The sequence below is a fragment of the Panthera pardus genome, unplaced genomic scaffold (genome assembly GCF_024362965.1).
Source record: "Panthera pardus isolate Hobbes unplaced genomic scaffold, ASM2436296v1 HiC_scaffold_8, whole genome shotgun sequence".
Taxonomy (NCBI): domain Eukaryota; kingdom Metazoa; phylum Chordata; class Mammalia; order Carnivora; family Felidae; genus Panthera; species Panthera pardus.
The window spans coordinates 151684873-151702934 of NW_026527013.1; the positions used below are offsets into that span (position 1 = coordinate 151684873).

Sequence of the window (18062 nt, forward strand, 5' to 3'; positions counted from 1 at the left end):
TTCCTCCACAGTGGAGGAAACTTCAAATGTATCTACTAGAATTTTTTGGGAAGCCTGAAGTTCCTCTCCGCAAGTCCAGGACTTCCGACCATCAGGTTTTGGACATTTTCCCTAAAGTTTCTGATCCAGTCCACTTCCATTTCTTTTGTCTGTTGGTTCTGCTGCCTTTGAAGTTAACCGCTCTCATGTTAACCTCTTGCAAGAGAACATCCCCGGGGTGAGACGTTAGAAACCCAGAGTTAGACTGCTTTTAGGAAATGTGGATCTATTTTGAGAGAAATCGGTCAGAAATCCACCTCTCCCCACTTACTCCTGCCGAATTGCTTTTGATCTCTTTCCCCAAACCAAATTCATTTACGACAGCCTTGAAGTACATCTTCAAATCCCCAGATATCACGTATCAGAGGGCAAGCTCTGTGATCCGGAGCTGTCAGAACTAAAGCCGCTATTTAAAAAAGGCTAAAAAATCATTTCAGACTCAAGTTGCTGGGAAGCCCAATACCAGCAAAGACAATCAAAGCACTTAACTACCGCGCGTCCTCTACAATCGGGAATGCGGTTGTCACACCCAAATTTGATCAGACTCGCTTGAAACTAGAGTCAATTTGTGCATCAGTCATTCCCAATGACAACAGGGCAAATAAACAACTCCCCATTGGGTGCCAGTGCATCAAAGAGCCATAGGCGTCAAAAGGTTTACGCCTGCCATGTTGCCCACCTGCGGTGCCTTAGGCCCAGCCTCAGCCCCAGAACAGCCCAGAAGGTCCCCCAGCTTCCTGGGAGCTGCTCAAGGGGTTAGAGTGGACCCGGGTGGGATCAGGCAGCTGTGGTGTCCCTGCGGAGACTTTTGCCCCCGCCCCCTTCCCCAGGATATGGATCTGGAAGGGTCCTCAAGGGTAAGACTGGAAGATACTGTTTACTCAGCTTGACCTTTCACTGGCACGCAGTAAGTTCCACAGGATTACTTGTTCCAGGCTAAACGGCACATCCTTTGCTGGAACAAAGATTTTTTTGTTTGCTTCAAGGGATTATGTTTGTTTGTTTTCAATTTTCTACTTCCAACTTTTTTATGAGAGTCTGTAATAGTAATTTACTCAGCTTTTATTATTTTGTTTACATTTCTTTAAATTTAAATGCTAGTTGGTACTAAGCTTTTTTTTTTTTCAGGATTCATATTTATCCAGGTCAAGACAAATAAATTGAATTTCCATCTTAATGGGCCCATTTAGTAAAAACAAATGCACAGTAATGCGCGTAAAGCTATCAAAGATGTAGCTCAAGGGGCACCTGGGTGGCTCAGTTGGTTGAGCAGATCTGACTTCCACTCAGGGCATGATCTCATAGTTCGTGGGTTTGAGCCCCACCTTGGGCTCTGTGCTGACAGCTCGGGAGCCTGAAGCCTGCCTCAGATTCTGTGTTTCCCTCTCTCTCTCTGCCCTTCCACGCTTGTGTTCTCTCTCTCTCAAAAATAAATAAATATTAAAAAAAATTTTAACAATATGTAACGTGCATTATGTTGATTTAAAAGCAGGATATACAATTATTCATACAACTAATTTTAAAGTTACTTCAGTAAAACTGTACATGTATATCAGACTGTTAATAGCATCTATTTTGAGCAAGGCTATGAGTTTTTTAATAATTTTTAAAAATGTGATTGTCTTATACCATGAACACATTTTTCTAGAATGAGAAAAAATGATGTTTTTTCAGGTAAATATTTCTGTTTTTCTAATAACAAATATAATATTGAAAAACGCTTTTCACTTTTTTTCCACAGAATTAAAATTAATCAACCTTTTCACACATCTGACATGTATTGAGCTGTATTTGAGATTCTGAATATTGCCAAAGGCACTGAATTTAATAGTTGAATGTACATTGTAAGTAAGAGGATAGGAAGAAGGTCTTTTGTTTTCAAGTTAAAGGACCTAACCCTGTTAACATTGTCTAATAAACTGCCTGCTTTCCCTCCTAGAGCAGCTTCGGGCTTCCTCAGTTACACCCCTTGGACCATACCTAAAGAAATGTATCCCACACCCAAGGCAACTTTTTTCTCTTTTTTGTGGAACATATTTTTTGAAGGACAGAATGGATCCTCGCATACTATTCTCCAAAGCGGCTGGGTATTTCTTTTAAGCCAAAGATCCTACTCTGGCTTACCAGGGACACCCCCTAGGACCAGCTGGCAGATGCCCACTGGAGCCCCTCCGATGTTCTGACAATCAGAAACGAAGACCCCTACGTATCAAAACCTGGGGGATGATTTTCTGCTACTGGGAGCGATCGTCTCAGGGCGAGGTTTACAAAATGTATTATCAGCAAATAAGGGAGGCCAGTACAAAAACACCGTTTCAAAATTTTGTATGGCCTCCGTATGTTTTTAGCTTGAGTGAAGAGTTTCTGTTGCCTAAGAATGTTAACCGACATATGAACATCCTCAGTGATTAAACCTGGGCTCTGAGGCAAAAGTCTCTGGCTCCTTCTCTGGGCAGCCCAGGTTCTTCTTGGAAGTCACACGAATGGCTGGCACCTGCTCAACTTCCATTCCAGCAGGGAAGGGATGGTCAAAGACAATGATACATGTTCGAAACCTAAGGCAGAGAATATTCTAGCACAAAGAAGACAAATTACATTATATCCTTTTCATATTAAGAATGAAGTTTCCTAAACACTTCTCACTAGCTTTTTCAGGCAAACTGAGAAGGCAGCAGTTGGATCAATTCTCCCTCCTCCAGGGAAAGCACTGGGAATGAGGCCCTAGTATGCACCTGGCAGGGGGCCTCTGAATCCAACAGGCCTTTCCCTCGAGTAATTCAGATGGTGATTGCAAGTTTCTTTCATAAACAACCACAAGGTACATATTTGGACATGAAGCATGGGCACGAGTGAAAGGTGTGCACGTAGCAAGAAGGGTTATGGCCAATGACCCTCAACGTTTGTATTAAGCTCTGGATGTCATGACTGGGGAGTTCTGATCTGTCCCAAGTTTGTTGAACTTGACTCTGATGGCTGGCCACTCCAAGTGAGGTCCCCAGCCCAGCGGCACCTCTATGGCTGGGGAGCTCCTGAGAAGGGCGGGCTCTAAGAGTCTCCGAGAAGCCTACCACATCCGAATCTGCATTTCTGCAAGATCTCCAGGTGACTGAAATGCACGTTCAAGCATGAGAAGCACCTGGTACCATGTAAACACGGTGTTGCTAGTCAACTGCAAAGACCGAAGTTTAGGGAAAATAACTGAAAAGGCCAGTATGTCTCCTTTACAACGTTTAGGAACAACTAGAACATTTAGCATAAGAATGCAAAACCATTTTAGGTTAGACTTTCTTAGGATTGTCTTCTTGTCTTTTTTTTTTTTTTCTTTTAATAGGACTCCGATTCTCTTTTTTTCACACCCTTCGCACATCTCTCCTCCCACTCACTCCATCGGGTCACACTTACCTTCGGGTACCTTAAGCAGTGTCTAGGTGTCCTCAGCAAACGACAATGACAAGCAGCAGAATTGGCGAAAGAGAAGTACAGAACTGGCTCCACTGATCTTATCACTAATAGCTCACATTTAGCGTCACAGTTTACAGTGTATAAACGTTGCAACGTCACAATTTACCTGTGTCCCCAACCCGTGAGGTCGGCAAAGCAGGTAAAGTCGTCACCGTCCTCACTGCGATCTGACAGCTAAAAGAAATCCTGAGGTTCTAGGAGATTCGGGGACATATGCACCATCCTATACCCAACAACAAGCAAAACTGCAGTGAAATGATGTGGGCTTCTGCATCTTAACCTTGACTCCTTCCTCTGAGCTGATGTCTCCTTGGTGGCAGGAGGATTCAAAAAGGACGTGCTGATGGGCACCACCACCAGCGTCAGCAATGGGGTGGCCACACCTGGACTGGGGGCTGTATGCACAGTGTCCTCCTAGACACTGCAAGAAAGGTCAAGGTCAACGGTCTGATCTGGAGACTCCAGGCCTTAAGCATGGCCACATGGTCTGCGTGTTGCTTCTCAGAGGAAAGAGGTTTGGTAGCTGCATTTACAGAGAATGATCAGGGAGCGTGGACAGGAGAAACATTTCAAGAAGGAGAGGGTCTCACCCAGGTCTCTCTCTGTATGTTTGAGAACCCTGCTGGGCACGAGAAATAAAAACGGTGGGGGAGGGCAGGGTCATTGGTACTGCATCACCATAATGAACCCCTTCACCATCCTCATCAAACTCTCCCTAGCCGTCAGACTCTGGGTTTGGTCCGTCACACTCATTTTCTAGATTAATACTCATATCAGTCTTACAAGGTAAGCATCAGTGCTCACATTAAAAGGAGAGAGAAGGCAATTGAAGAAAATCCATCGTATTTGCTGATGATCACATAGCTAGTAATAAGTGTCACTGTGGTTTCTACCTTCACTTTCTAGACCCTAGAGCTCAAATACCGGAGTGTTAGGGCTCACGTTTCTAATGCATCACCTGCATCCTGACAACCTGTCACATGCTCAGGTTCCTGGATTCTACCTCTCAGGTCAGAATCCATGGGGACGGGCCCCAGGCATCTGGGCGCTAATACATGACTCTAGTTATTCTGATAAACATTAAAGACAGGGAACCACTACCCTAGGTTACTGGGCCCCTTACTGTACCTACATGGGAGTTTGGGTTTGATATCAGAGGGACCTGGGACATAAAACTGATCAGCCAAAGGAAGAAATGGCATTATATTCTAGAGAAGAAAAAAAAAATGCCCAAATTGGGAATTTTAAGACTTTGGTTTTTAATACTTGTATGGCATTTAATGGGGGTCACCTGGACCTCTCAAAGCTTAACTGTATCAATTAAAAAAAAAAACTGCTCAGCCTAAGTAGAACTGTTACAAACATATGCAAAAATAAAAGTATAAAGTTCTGAATAGCAAATGTTTTAAGGCCACGTCGAAGTTCTGATGAAAATAATACTTCAAGTGATCAGTCTTGTAGCTTTGAATTCTATGGTTAAAGAAGAGGTAAGCCGGACATCTCTGTTACGGAGGTAGCTCTGAGTCAGATACCATGCGAGGTTTGGGCATAAAGTGGACGAGGAGAAGTAGGATTAGGAAGACACTCCAGAGAACTAGAAGGCTTATTTGACTTTTAGAATGAAGGAGGTAAAGAAATGAGAGATGCAGAGGCTTCTTGTAGCAGTTTGGGGCTGAGAATGCAGGTGCTCGGCTTTAAATAAGGAATTGCTACCAGGTGATGTTTAGAGGGATCGCACATTAGAGGACAGATCGTCAAGGTGACCAGGGCAGGAGAGGCACAGAGAATGGTATTCAGAGTCATTTGTTCATTGCCTCACTCCTTTGCCAGACGGTATTGGTCATTTTCAAGGTCCTGTGCTAGATACTGTAGGGTTCTGGAGATGAACGAGAGTCCCGGCCTTCAAGGGTGCGTGGTGTGGATGGGGTGGCGCTGGTGGTAACGGTGAGTAATTATGATAGAGAAAGGAAGAGCTCTTTCAGGGCCAACCCTGCTGCGAAAGGCAAGTAACTGGAAGGGGTGATGAAGAAGTGGAAGATAGAGCAGGGGAAAAGCAGAGCTCCACCTAGAGGGCAGATTTGCCTTCGAAACCTTCCCTGGGCGCCTTTGACGTCCAAACTCAAAATTCCACAGCCCCAGTTAGAGGATTTGCTCTCTTTTCCTCCATGTCTATATTTCCACCGAAGGACCATCATCTCATGTCTGGTATAAGTTTTCCTAAGGAGAATATCTAGGGTGATGTGTCAAATCTCTAACAGTATATTTATTCTAAATAACTCAGACTGAATTCTAAGATGTCACTTTCAGTCACTTCCTTTCTTCTCTATTTATTATGTGGCAAATGTGAAATGAAAACACAAAGGAATCGGGAGTTCAATTTCTCTTCCAGGATAAATGACATTAAAGTAACCAAAACACAGCGATGCTTTCGAAATAAATATTATCACCTTCTCCATTTAGCCTTTTATGAGTTACACTTCCCTCTTTCTCAAGAAAATGGGTTTTCTTTTTGTTTTTTAAATCACTTTGTTGCTGGACCTGTCTAGGACAAAAATTTTGTATGTCCATATGTTACTCTAACTTGCGTTGTAGTAATTTGTGGTACATATCTTACTCTAACTTGTGTTGTATACTGATTCTAAGGATATTAACACATACACTGAGTAGCCCATAAGCTGTTTGAAGCTTACATAACTATATAACCCTGACATATAACAGGACCATCAATATCTATGGAAGTCTGTTAGTGTTAAGAATAAAATAAGTCCTTTACTTCAATCTCTTTCCCCAAGTAGGGTTGTGCTCAAAGCATCCCCTTCAGTGTTCATTTAAAAAAAAATTTTTTTTAAACATGACACCAAAACTCAATAGAGAATGGAGAGATTTGAGAGTTTTCTCATGAAAATTGGAAGAGAAACTCAAAGGGTCATGATCAATACTGAAGCATTTGGAGGAAGGGGGCGGGGGGGGTGGGTTGGGAGGAACCTGAATATTTCCAAAAGAATGTCCACATTTGGAAGTTGAGGGGCAAAGAAGTAAACAACACAAAACTAAACCTGAGAGGAGTGGCCAAGGAAGTTGGGGAAAAAATTAAGGTAATATGCCAAGGAGGTTTCTGTAAAAGAGAATCATAAGGAGGCAATGTGGGTAAGCAATGTTGCTGCAACGCTAAGGAAAAGCAAGAAATGTAAAAAGCCATTTGTTGGATGAAATGACCTGTGACGTGTAAAGCCTTTTTCTCAGAGATGTGGAGTTGGGGGGTGGCGGGGGGGGGGGGGGGGCGCATAATGGATTTTCACTGTTTGACATCTCTTTTAAGCGAATTTGTAATACAGGATTTCATCAATTACCATCATTTCCATACACAAAGTGTTTGGAATTGTAAAACTGTAAGCCCTAAAGAAAAGCAACTCTGGAGGGGCGCCTGGGTGACTCAGCCAGTACAGCCTCTGGCTTCAGCTCAGGTCACGATCTCAGGTTCGGTTTGTGGGTTCCTGCCCCACATTGGGGTTATCGCGGTCAGTCTGCTAATGCAAAACCTGCCTCAGATCCTCTGTCCCCCTCTCTTTCTGCCCCTCCCTGCTCATGCTCTCCCTCTCAAAAAATAAACATAAAAAAATAAAGAAAAAAAAAAGAACCTCTGCGTGATGTTTATTTTACGTTGTCTAGCACGGTATTAGGCATCTAGCCTGTATATAAAAACGTTGTTTATTACGGTTAAATTGACTCGCCAGAGGAGCGAGTCAACACTGCATTGTTGAGGCAGGACCCGGGCGGAGGGAGGCGAGGAATCAAGGAATCCTCGCTCCACAGAAGTGGAGAAGCCGAGAGGAGAATGAAGCCAACACCTCTGCTAGTGAGCAGTGACGGAAGCACACGCGGATCCCAGCCAGGGTCTTAGTCAAAACGGAAAGCGCCCAGAAGTGCCCAGAGAGCACACTGGCCCCGAGAACAATGTTGAGGGAATCAGATCAGAAAAACGTAAAAATTTCCTCCAGCGACGCCCAGCTTTTCCATGCATCCCGAGATACGGGCCACCCTTCCTGATCCACAGGTACATGAATGGGTATATGCCACCGCAGACACGGCCAAGGAACTGAGCAAGACATCGTGGGGCTTGTTGCATGGGAAGGAGGACAACAGGATCAATGAAAAGGAGAAAAGGAGAAAAGGAGAAAAGGAGAAAAGGAGAAAAGGAGAAAAGGAGAAAAGGAGAAAAGGAGAAAAGGAGAAAAGGAGAAAAGGAGAAAAGGAGAAGTGAGAGCCAGAGTGGGGCGGGAAGGGGAAGGGCTAAAGTTGGAAGCAGTGGAAGCAACAGGTTAGGAATACAACATTCTGTTTGTCTCTGAAGTAACATTTCGGTTTGTGGTAAACACAGTTCTTAGAATTGAGAGCACAGTGTCAGTTACTAGGACTCACTTTTTTTTAAATTAATATACAATTTTTTTTTTTTTTTTTTTTTTTTTTTTTTTTTTTTACTAAGTATGAAGTTTAAGAATCTAAGAATTCTGCTTTCAGGAAACACATCAGGAGGCTTTTTTTTTTTTTTTTTTTTTTTGAGATGTCACTTTACCTAAACCCACCGTGAAGAAATGGCTAATAAATCCCAGTAGAAGAAATCACATTTTATTTCTCAAAATATCTCAGGCATGAACTCTTCCCTGTATTCCTTGCCTACCCTTAAGAATGGGACTCGTGGGGGTGCCTGCGTGGCTCAGTAGGTTAAGCGTCTGACCACTTCAGCTCAGGTCTCATGTTGGTGAGTTCAAGCCCCACATTGGACTCTGCTGTTAGCGTGGAGCCCACTTCTCCACCGGATCCTCTGTCTCCCTCTCTCTGCCCTCCCTCACTCATGCTCTCTCTCTCTCATATAAAAAAAAAAAAAAAAAAAAAAAGAATGGGATCTGTGGTGAATGTGAGCTACATAATCAAATCCACATGTTACCATAAATATATATAATGCCCTCTGATAATGTTACATTATAGCTACTCTTTTAAACCACAGGAATTTTAACTTTTTTTTTTAACCAAATACTAAAACTGAAACAAAAGGCTTGTTATATTTGACATTCTAGAAAGATCGTATGACACTGCAAAAACTATGCCACATACAAGAACGGCACGAGGTGCATGGAAAAATGGCTCGAAGGATGGAAACTTGAATTGGCCATAAACATCAAGAATGAAAAACAACTTTCCAAAGTAAGGCTGTGGTCCAAATTCTGCTCAGGCTAGTTGACTCCGGAGAGAAAAAAGCCGGCAAAGCTCCCAAAGAGACGATCCATATCTGCATATTATTTTACCTCAGGGCAATGGCATGGCCTTGTGCCAAGAGAAGACAAAAATTCTTCTGATGATTCATTAGAAGTGTAGTCAAAGGAGAAAATATTCCTTAACTTTTTAGAGAAGCCTCATTCAGCCTTCCAGCAACGGAACAGCATCATTGGAGAGCCTGGACTCTGCCGAGGCTCCAGAAAAAGCTATGAGCTGTGCTCAGGTGTAGACCAAGCTTGCTCTCTGGTCCCCTTGGGTGCTCTCAATTTGGACAATACCTTCAGGAGAGAAGTCAAGGACATCTCCCCTTATCCCTAGGCCACCGTATTAAATGCACGAGCGTTTGGAGAACCTGAATTCTGACTTCTGGACCTCAGTCAGCCGTTAGCTTACCACACATGCCATGGTGATCAGGTCAATAAACTCAGTCTCCTGAGAAAATTTTCAAGAGTAACAGAAAAAAAAAAAAAAAAAAACACATGTCAAACAGAAATGGGATCAGAATCCATGTGAGAAGTCACTTAAATGAGAAAGCAAGAGTATCTTCAAAGGAAAAGAAAAACATTTAAACTTAAACTATTTCATTTCTAAGACGGATCTTCACGATGAGAGCGATTACACTATTTGGGGACCTTATTTCTCTCAGGTTATTTCCAATGATCAAGTTTCATGAAAATTCAAACAAAGCCATTGGCTTTACTAGAGTGAGAAAAAAATGCATTTAAAAAAAAGTATGGGGGCACCTGGGGGGTTCATTTGGTTGCCCTTGTGCCTCAGACTTCAGCTCAGGTCATGATCTCACGGTTCCTGAGTTCGAGCCCCACAGAGGGCTCACTGCTGTCAGCCTGTCTGCACAGAGCCCCCATCCGATCCTCTGTGCCCTCTCTGCCTCTCCCCTACTTGTGCGCTCCAAAAAAAAAAAAAAAAAAAAAAAAGTATCCTGCTACATATTGCTGTATGCAAAGACCAAATAAGGTATGTGGAAGCTGTCAATAAATTTGTAAATTTATTACTGCAAATATCATGGAAAGAGGTCTAGGGACCCACAGAACCATGTATTATTATGTGATACAGATGTTATACTCTACATACTGTTAAATCACGCTCATTCACTATAATACCTCATTTAAATGTCAGGTAATATGAGTTACACCGTAACGGGATGTTGACTGGGCATTAACACAGCTCTGGCTTCATAAATGCAAGGCACTTGTCTCCACAAGTGACCAGCTGAAACAGAGCACCTTATGGCCCCCTACGGCTTCGGGGGAGGGTGTTCCTCAGATTTCACTGATGACATGAAAACGGTCCTAAAGGCGGTGCGGAAACAGTAGGGGAAGAAAGCTGGCCTTCCGAAGATGTAAGGTACAGTTAGAGAACTCACAGCGCGGAAGTTGCTTATAGCACAGAATCACGGTGGCTATTAAAATATTTAGTAAGACGATAAAATAAAAGGGTGGTTTTTACGATAAAATAAGAAAAAAAAAAATCTCATCCTCTAGTTTCAACCAGGGAGTACGAGCATTGCCGTTCTAAGGTACCTTATATCACAAAAAGGGGGAAAGAGCGGACATCCCCTCTTATTTCCTTTGAACTTCACGGGACTGCAAGTGTTTTTTAAGGCTTTGAGCTTTAAAGTGTATAATTTACTTACAAACATACACAAGGGCGATGGAAAATACGTGCTTTATTTTCTGTGTTGGGAGACCCTTCTTTTGTTTCCCTACCCATACCTCGTAATATCTCCACCTATCAATTAGGCTAAGCGGGTTCTGCTGTTGAATCAACTTCACGCTGGCCTGGGATCAAGACGTTGCTTCATGATGTTATTAGTTGGAAAGCTTTTCTCCACAGTTGCCGAATCTCCTCCCAGGCCAGTCACGCCAGCACACACACACCACCTTTCTCAAGCTGCTAAAGCAAAATGCCTACCAGGATGAAGGATGCTAAAAGGGAAATTGATAACCAGCCCACTGTCCCTTCGCCTGTCTCCCGCCACCTCTCCCCACCCCCTGCCCCCGCTATGCTTCCAGCTTATCCCCAAACTTACAAAGCAGCTGTTAGCAGAGAAAGGAGTTAACAGCAGCAAAATGTGTATAGAGGTGTGTGTGTGTGTGTGTGTGTGTGTGTGTGTGTGTGTGTGTGTGTTTCGTTGAGGAGAAAGGTAGGTGTGTGTGTGTGTGTTCAAGAGAGGAAGTTTTACGTTTTGTATGTTAAGTGGGGAGGGAAGGAGTGGAATCCATTTCTTGCTTTCAAAACGTTAATTAGAAAACATCAACTCGAAAAGTAAGGATCCGGGAAATTTCGTAAAATAAAATACACCCTAGCTTTACAGGAGTGAACCAAGTTCAAGTGCCTGCGAACAAGGCAGTTATTATTAAAGTCAGCATTCAACTGAGAGCCGGGTCTAAGGTGTGCCTTTTAAACTTTGGACTTGACCATTTCTAGGGCCGGTCCTGGGCTGGCGGGCAGGACAAGGAGCGTCGCTGCTCGGGGAGAGATTCTAAAGGTCCCCCGGGCTGGGCGCAGCAGCCCCGCCCGTACCCACAAGAGCCAGCGGAGAACCCGCAGCTGACAAGCCCAGGTGCCAGCGGAGAAAGGCCGGGAAAACGAGCCCGGCTTGCTCGGGCGCCTCCCTTCCTCTCACTTCTCTCGCAGCCACGGACACACCTCCCAAGGCAGGTTTCAGGAACGCGAAGCCCCGGCACGGTCCCCAGCTGGAAGCGGGCACACGGTCCGGACGCACGCACCCCACGGCCAAAGCCGCTCTCCTCCCACTCACCCACGGCGCGCGGACTCCCAGACCCGGCTCCCCCCGGATGCGCCTCAGCTGGCGTCCTCCGGAGCAAATCCGTTTTGGAGGCAGCTCCCCCACCTCCCCCAGCCAAGACGCCGGGCAGCCTCTCCCCGCTCCCCGCGCCGGCGGCGGCCGGCGCCCGCGCAAGTGGGCGACGGTCAAGGCGCGCGGCCCGGGGCCGCCGCGGAGAACCGCGCGGCTCCCCACTTACTTGGAGTTGCGAACGCCGCACGCGCCCGGGCTGCCTTTGTTGAACGGGGCGAGGCTGTGCGCTCGGTCCGGTGCCGGTGGCCGCTGCCCGCGCGCGGCTGCTGCGTGCGCCCTCGCTCCCGGACGGTGACGCCCCCGGGGGTCCCGCTTCCCTGTCCCCGCTTCGGCGGGTCCTCCGCTCTGCGAATCCCTCGGCGGGGTTTGGGACCGGCGGGCGGGGAAGCCGGTCCTGCCTCTGCCTGCGCTGCGCCCTGCCGGGGAGGGAACGGAAGGCAAATGGAGAAGGGGAGGGATGAGCGGAGCGGGCAGGGCGAGGACGCAGGCTGGGCGAGGGAGGGAGCGCGCCTTTCCCTCGCGAGCTGATTGGGAAGCTCATTAAAGGCAGGAGTCTCCGGGGCCGCGCTCTCCCCGGCACGGGTTGGAGCCGGGAGATGAAACGGTGTTTTGTTTTTAGCAGGTGTTTTGTTTTTGTTTTAGCACGACCTCTCTTTTCCAAACTTTATGCCTGACCTGTGTTTTCGGTGGGTGCACACCCCATAGCAAGGGCCGCTTCGATGGACAGCTGATAGCATATGAGGATACCATTTTGGCCCCAGGCTTTTTGTTTGTTTTGTTTTTTAATGATATTCGGGATGAAAAAGCCCAATCTTCAAAAGGACACCCTCATTCCTCCCCACGCTCAAAACCCCTCCCCTGCACCCAGCTCTGGTTTCTTCAGCTGTCAGTCCTGTCCCACCTGCGCGTCACAAATGTGAGCAGTCCTTTCTTGCGCTTGTCACAAAGAGTGACAGATGTCTGAAGGTTCCCAATTAAATTTCACTTTCCTTTAGGGGGCTTTTCCTTCTTGGGCTTCCTTGGTGCCTTTAGTGACCTATTTAGTGACATGTCTTTGACACCCAAGAGTTTTGGGGGCTGAAGGTAGCTCAAACTCTGGGCTTTGTAAAACTCAGAGGCTGCGCTGGGCGGCTTTCTAGATTTCCATAAAGTTTCATTGAGAAACGGTGCTAAGGTAATACAGCTGGGGTTGTTTGAATAACACATAGATGGATATTTTTGATACAGATGTGACAAAAGTATTGCATTACTAATTCCGAAGTGTAAAACAAATTTCCCCCAACATTTCAAGAAGGAACTTTTGAGATTTTCTGGTATTCATCGGTTCTTGCTTCCCGTTACTGCCTTGAAGCTCATCATTTGATGGCATCCTCCCCGAATGGTGGCAAAATATACTTCCATCTTCCCCAGTTCCCAGGTTGCGTCCCTTCAATCTGATAAATATCTACTAAGCGACTCGTATAACTCTTAACGTGGACATTTGCTTAGAACCATACCAAACCCCTAAATTAGAAGCATTGTTTTGTGGCAAGTAGTTCTTAGAAACTTCGGGCTCTTACGTTGGCTGCTACCTGGACAGACGTCCCGTGAAGGCGCCGGCTAGGGACAAAGAGGTATCTCTACAAGTAGACCTTTTAATCAGTTATTTATTTATTTTTTTTCAAAAGGGGAGGCATCAGAGATTCACATGTAAGCCTCCTGTTTATCCCCGTAACCAAACTCTTCATACACAGGCCATGCACTATCCTAAAGCAAAATAAATTAATAAGGAGCTGTCTTCCCTCCACATGCAGATTTCATGTTGCCCCTCTGCCTTTTAGGATTCCCTTTTCCCAATGATGTAGCAGTGTTGGTTTTAGTGTGGTTTCACCTGCATGAACCGTGAAGGAATGCCCATTGTTATTTATTAGTTTTATTTTTGCCAAGGCTCTTTTCTGAAAGAGACTTCTCCACATTCGCTGTCACTCCGGCAGGGAGAGTTTCTGGGCCTTTAAACAAGGGGTCATCCCTCTTCCATTTCTTCCTAAACTTCATCTAAACATTTGCAAATGTAACATGTTGCTGCCAGTTAGGACAGTGCTTCTCTCTGCAGGGTTGATACAGTGAACATGACATGCCCACGATTTGGATACAATTACATGAATTGAATCCAAAATACAACCCTTTATTCAGCTAGGAATATATGAAGGTTATTTACATCAGTGGTTCTCAACCAGGAACAGTGTTGCCCTCCAGGTGACATCTGACAATGTCTGGAGACATTTTTGGTTGTCACAGCTTGGGAGAGGGGGTTGCAACAGGTGTCTAGGAGGCAGAGGCCATTACCTTGTGGTGCACAGAACAGCCCCCACGGCAGAGAATTATTTGTCCCACGATGTTAATAACGCCGAGATTAAGAAACCCTAACTAAATTACTAACCATCATATTTTGTTTCATATAATGGAATATTATATGAAGTTCAAGTTCAAGGAGAAGATATTTTCCAAACTTTATGCCTGACCTGTGTTTTAGGTGGGTCCACACCCCATAGCAAGGACCACTTCAATGGACAGCTGATAGCATATGAGGATACCATTTTGGTATCCAAAGTTCAAGGAGAAGATATTTTCAAGTGCTCTCTCAAGTGGTCACTCCACATCCAACCTACCGCATCAATTGGGTCTGCTGATTCAAGATTTCAAGTCATTCCATTCATTTCGTCAACATTCTTTGAAGACTCAAGGGTTGTTTGGGGTTTTTTTCAGTTTTTTTTAAATGTTTATTTATTTTTGAGAGAGAGACAGAGTATGAGCAGGGGAGGGGCAGAGAGAGAGAGGGAGACACAGAATCCGAAGCAGGCTCCAGGCTCTGAGCTGTCAGCACAGAGCCCGATGCCAGGCTCACACCCACAAACTGTGAGACCATGACCCGAGCTGAACTTGGATGCTCAACAGACTGAGCCACCCAGGTGCCCCTTGAAGACTCAAGTTTTTGAGTGAGCAGAGCTATGAACAAGAACAGGTAAACATTCCTACTATGCTTTAGTTTACATTTTTGTTTACATAAACACACTTGGTTAATTAATTACATTTTAAAAAGATGTGAGAAGTGCCGTGGAAAAAAAAATAAGACAATGAAGGAAGATAAAATTGCCAATTTGGGAGAGGAAAGGCTCCCTGGGGTGAAATCTGAGCGAAGACTTAAAAGAACTGAGGGAGTTGACCAAATAAATATTTGGGATGAGAATCACCAGGCAAAGGGACCGGTCAGTGCAAAGGCCCTGGGGTCTGCCCTTGCCCTGTGCGTTAGAGGACCAGGAAGGAGGCCACTGTGGAAGGAACCTGGTGGGTAGAGATAGGCATCCAGGCCAGGCAAGTAATGGGTCAGATCATGCGCGACCTTGGTCTAACGTAAGAAATTCTACTTTTGCTCTCAGTGAGGTGGGAAGCCATTGAGAGTGACAAAATCTGATTGATTTACGATGGTCCATGGTGAAAAGACCACAGGTGGGTAAGGATGAAAGCAGAGACCCCAGAGAGGAGGCTACTGCGGTAATCCACTGTCCGAACTTCTCCATGTCTCTTGAGCAGAATGGCTAATCGCAGACATCCTTTCACACTTCCTCTGCCCCCAGAAGCTCCCCAGTGCGTCTTGGTAAGGCCCGCCCCTCCCTGCTCCCTGCCGGTGCCCAGCCCTTCCAGGTGTAGTTACTGAGCCCCCGCACGAATGCTACACGATAGCCAATGCAAGACAATTGAAAGCCATAGAAATTATAACATATCCTAAGGGTGTTTTGGAAAACGAGGCCACTGATTTTGCCGTGACGAATACAAGAAGTGTGATCAGCACGGAGTGAAAAAATGTGAAGGGACCTGATGAAAACTTTGTCAGAGTGTCCCTTGGATTTTGCCTGCCTGGCAGGACGGTTAGGCTCTTGATGACCATGCCGGGTGCTGCAAGATGCCTACAAGGCAAAAGGAGAATCCAGCAGGCTCACGCAGCGCGACAGAAGGCCCATTAACACACTTCTCTTCCCGTCTCTGAACTATTCCAAAGGTAATTTGTAAAACAACTTTATTTTTTCTTAATCACCGTGACTAGATTCCAACTTCTCTATTTGATAATTTTTGTAAGGATTATGCTATTTTGTTTTTCAGAAAACTCAGCTAAAAATGGCTTAAATATTTTGGGACCTTGCCTCAAACGAGACAGGTTGGTAAAATCAGGGTTTCAAAGCCTTCAAGGACCAGGTGTTTCCATGTTTTGACTCCGCAGTGGGTTCAATTCGCTTCAATTCGTGAACCAAGGCTTTTCAATAGGGTTTCAAGGAGCTTCAGGTGTATCTGGCTTAAAGGAAAGAAGGCCCAGACCCCAGGGGACCCCAGTCACGTGGCCACACAGCTCACGCCAGCAAAAGGAAGGGGTAGAACGGATTTGGGAAGCAACCCACCATGCCTGTAAATTTTATGAATTCACCCTTGATCAATCAGGCCGTTCTGAATCTAAGTGTTGTGAATGTAAGCCCCTCAATCTCGCCCTTCTCATCAAGAGCTGCTAAAATATCAAGGTTCTAAAGTGACAAAGCTCAGGAGCTGGCCTTGGGCCTCATTCACACTCCCCCAGAAAATCAAGCCTGAAACACCCAAAAGAGTTTGAGCACCCATTACAAGAAAATAAAATCTACCCACCTATCTCCCTCAGGGACATAAATGCAGAAGCCCTTAACCCATATCATCAAATCAATGCCTGTAATGTGTAAAAAAAAAAATAGAAGACTGTAGGTCAGATTGGATGTTTGTACCTGGAACACAAGTTTGGTTTTACACGTGAAAATCAAACGACATAATTCACTATATTAACAGAATAATTAGAGGAGCAAAAGGAACACATTTACCTATACAGGGAAAAGCACTAGAAAGAACTCAACACCCATTCGTGATAAAAATTCTCAGCAACTTAAGAATATAACTGAACATCTTTGTTCTGGTAAGGCACGTCTGCAGAAAACCCCTAGCTAATGTGACACTTTCTCGCAAAAGTGAATGCTTTCCATCAAAGACTCAGAACAAGGCAAAAATTACCATTCCTACCACTTTTATGTGATGTTGTGCTGGAGATATTAGCCAGTAAAATGAGGCCAGAAAAAAAAGAAGTAAAAATAATGGAAGGAGGTGTATATATATATCATATATATATGATATATATAGAGAGAGAAAATTGTCAGTAATTCATAGAAAAGCATCTAGAACTATTAAGTGCCCTTACCTAGATACAAGTTCAAATTATAAAGGTCAATTTTATTTCTATATTCTAGCAATTAATCAGTGGAAAAATAAATATTAACACATGTATCTCAAAAGCATAAACTACTAGTGAGATAAATTTCACAAAACATGTCCAAGGCTTAGACACTGAAAAACATCAAACATTTCCAATGGAAATTATAGAACACAGAAATAAATGGGAGAGATTCATTATGTTCATCAATCTGAAACTTAAAAACTGTTAGGATGTAAATTCTCTCCATCTTTATCTACAGATTCAGTGTAATCCAAACCGAATCCCAACAGATTTTCCCATTGATATTGACAGACTGGTAACAAAATCTCGATGGCAGTGCAAAGGATCTCAAGTAGGCAAACCATTTTTTAAATAAAGAACAAAGATGGAGGACTCACACTGCTTGATATCGAGTCCCAGAAAAAGGCTAAAATAATCAAGATGATTGTGCAATCCTGGCGTAAAGACAGACTTCTAGATCAATGGAGAACAAAACCATCAACTTACAAATAGACTCGAACATATTTCACGGGGAAAGGATCGTCATTCCAACAAACGGTCCCAAAAGAACTGAATATTCATGTGGAAAAAACAAATGTCTACACTCTAGAGAAAAAAAAAAAACTCAAGATGGATTGTGGACTCAAAGGAAAAGCAAATGCTGTACAATTTTTGGAGAAAATAATAGGAGAACATCTTTTTAACTTGGGTAGGAAAAGGTTTCTTAGAAAAAATATAAAAAGCACAAAGTGTTATTAAAATGCCGACGAATTTCGTAAAAATTAAAAGTCTATTCTTTGAAAGTTACCACTGCAAATAATACTAAGGCAATCCTGGGAATGCAGATATTCTCAAACACATATCTGACAAAGATTGTGATCCAGGATATTAAAGATTTCATGTAACTAATCAGAAGTCAGTGCAATTCTTAAAAATGGTCAAGGGGCACCTGGGTGACTCAGCCAGTTAAGCCTTTGACTTCAGCTCAGATTATGATCTCATGGCTCATGAGTTCAAGCCCTGCATGGGGCTCTGTGCTGACAGCTCAGAGCCTGGAGCCTGCTTCGGATTCTGTGTCTCCCTCTCTCTCTCTCTGCCCCTCCCCTGCTCGTACTCTGTCTCTCTCTCTCTCTCTCTCTCAAAGATAAACATTTTAAAAATAAAAATAAATAAATAAAAAATGGT

The 18062-nt window shown here is 44.3% G+C and overlaps 1 protein-coding gene across 1 annotated transcript in view; it reads right to left on the reverse strand.

Annotated features, from left to right (window-relative positions):
- The window catches only part of PTN (pleiotrophin), a 101074-nt gene extending 89006 nt beyond the window's left edge, over positions 1 to 12068 (reverse strand). Inside the window, exon 1 of the mRNA XM_019452879.2 lies at positions 11784 to 12068. The gene's annotated coding sequence lies outside the window, so the exon portion shown is untranslated. The remainder of the gene's footprint in view (positions 1 to 11783) is intronic.
- Between the last annotated feature and the right edge of the window lie 5994 nt (positions 12069 to 18062).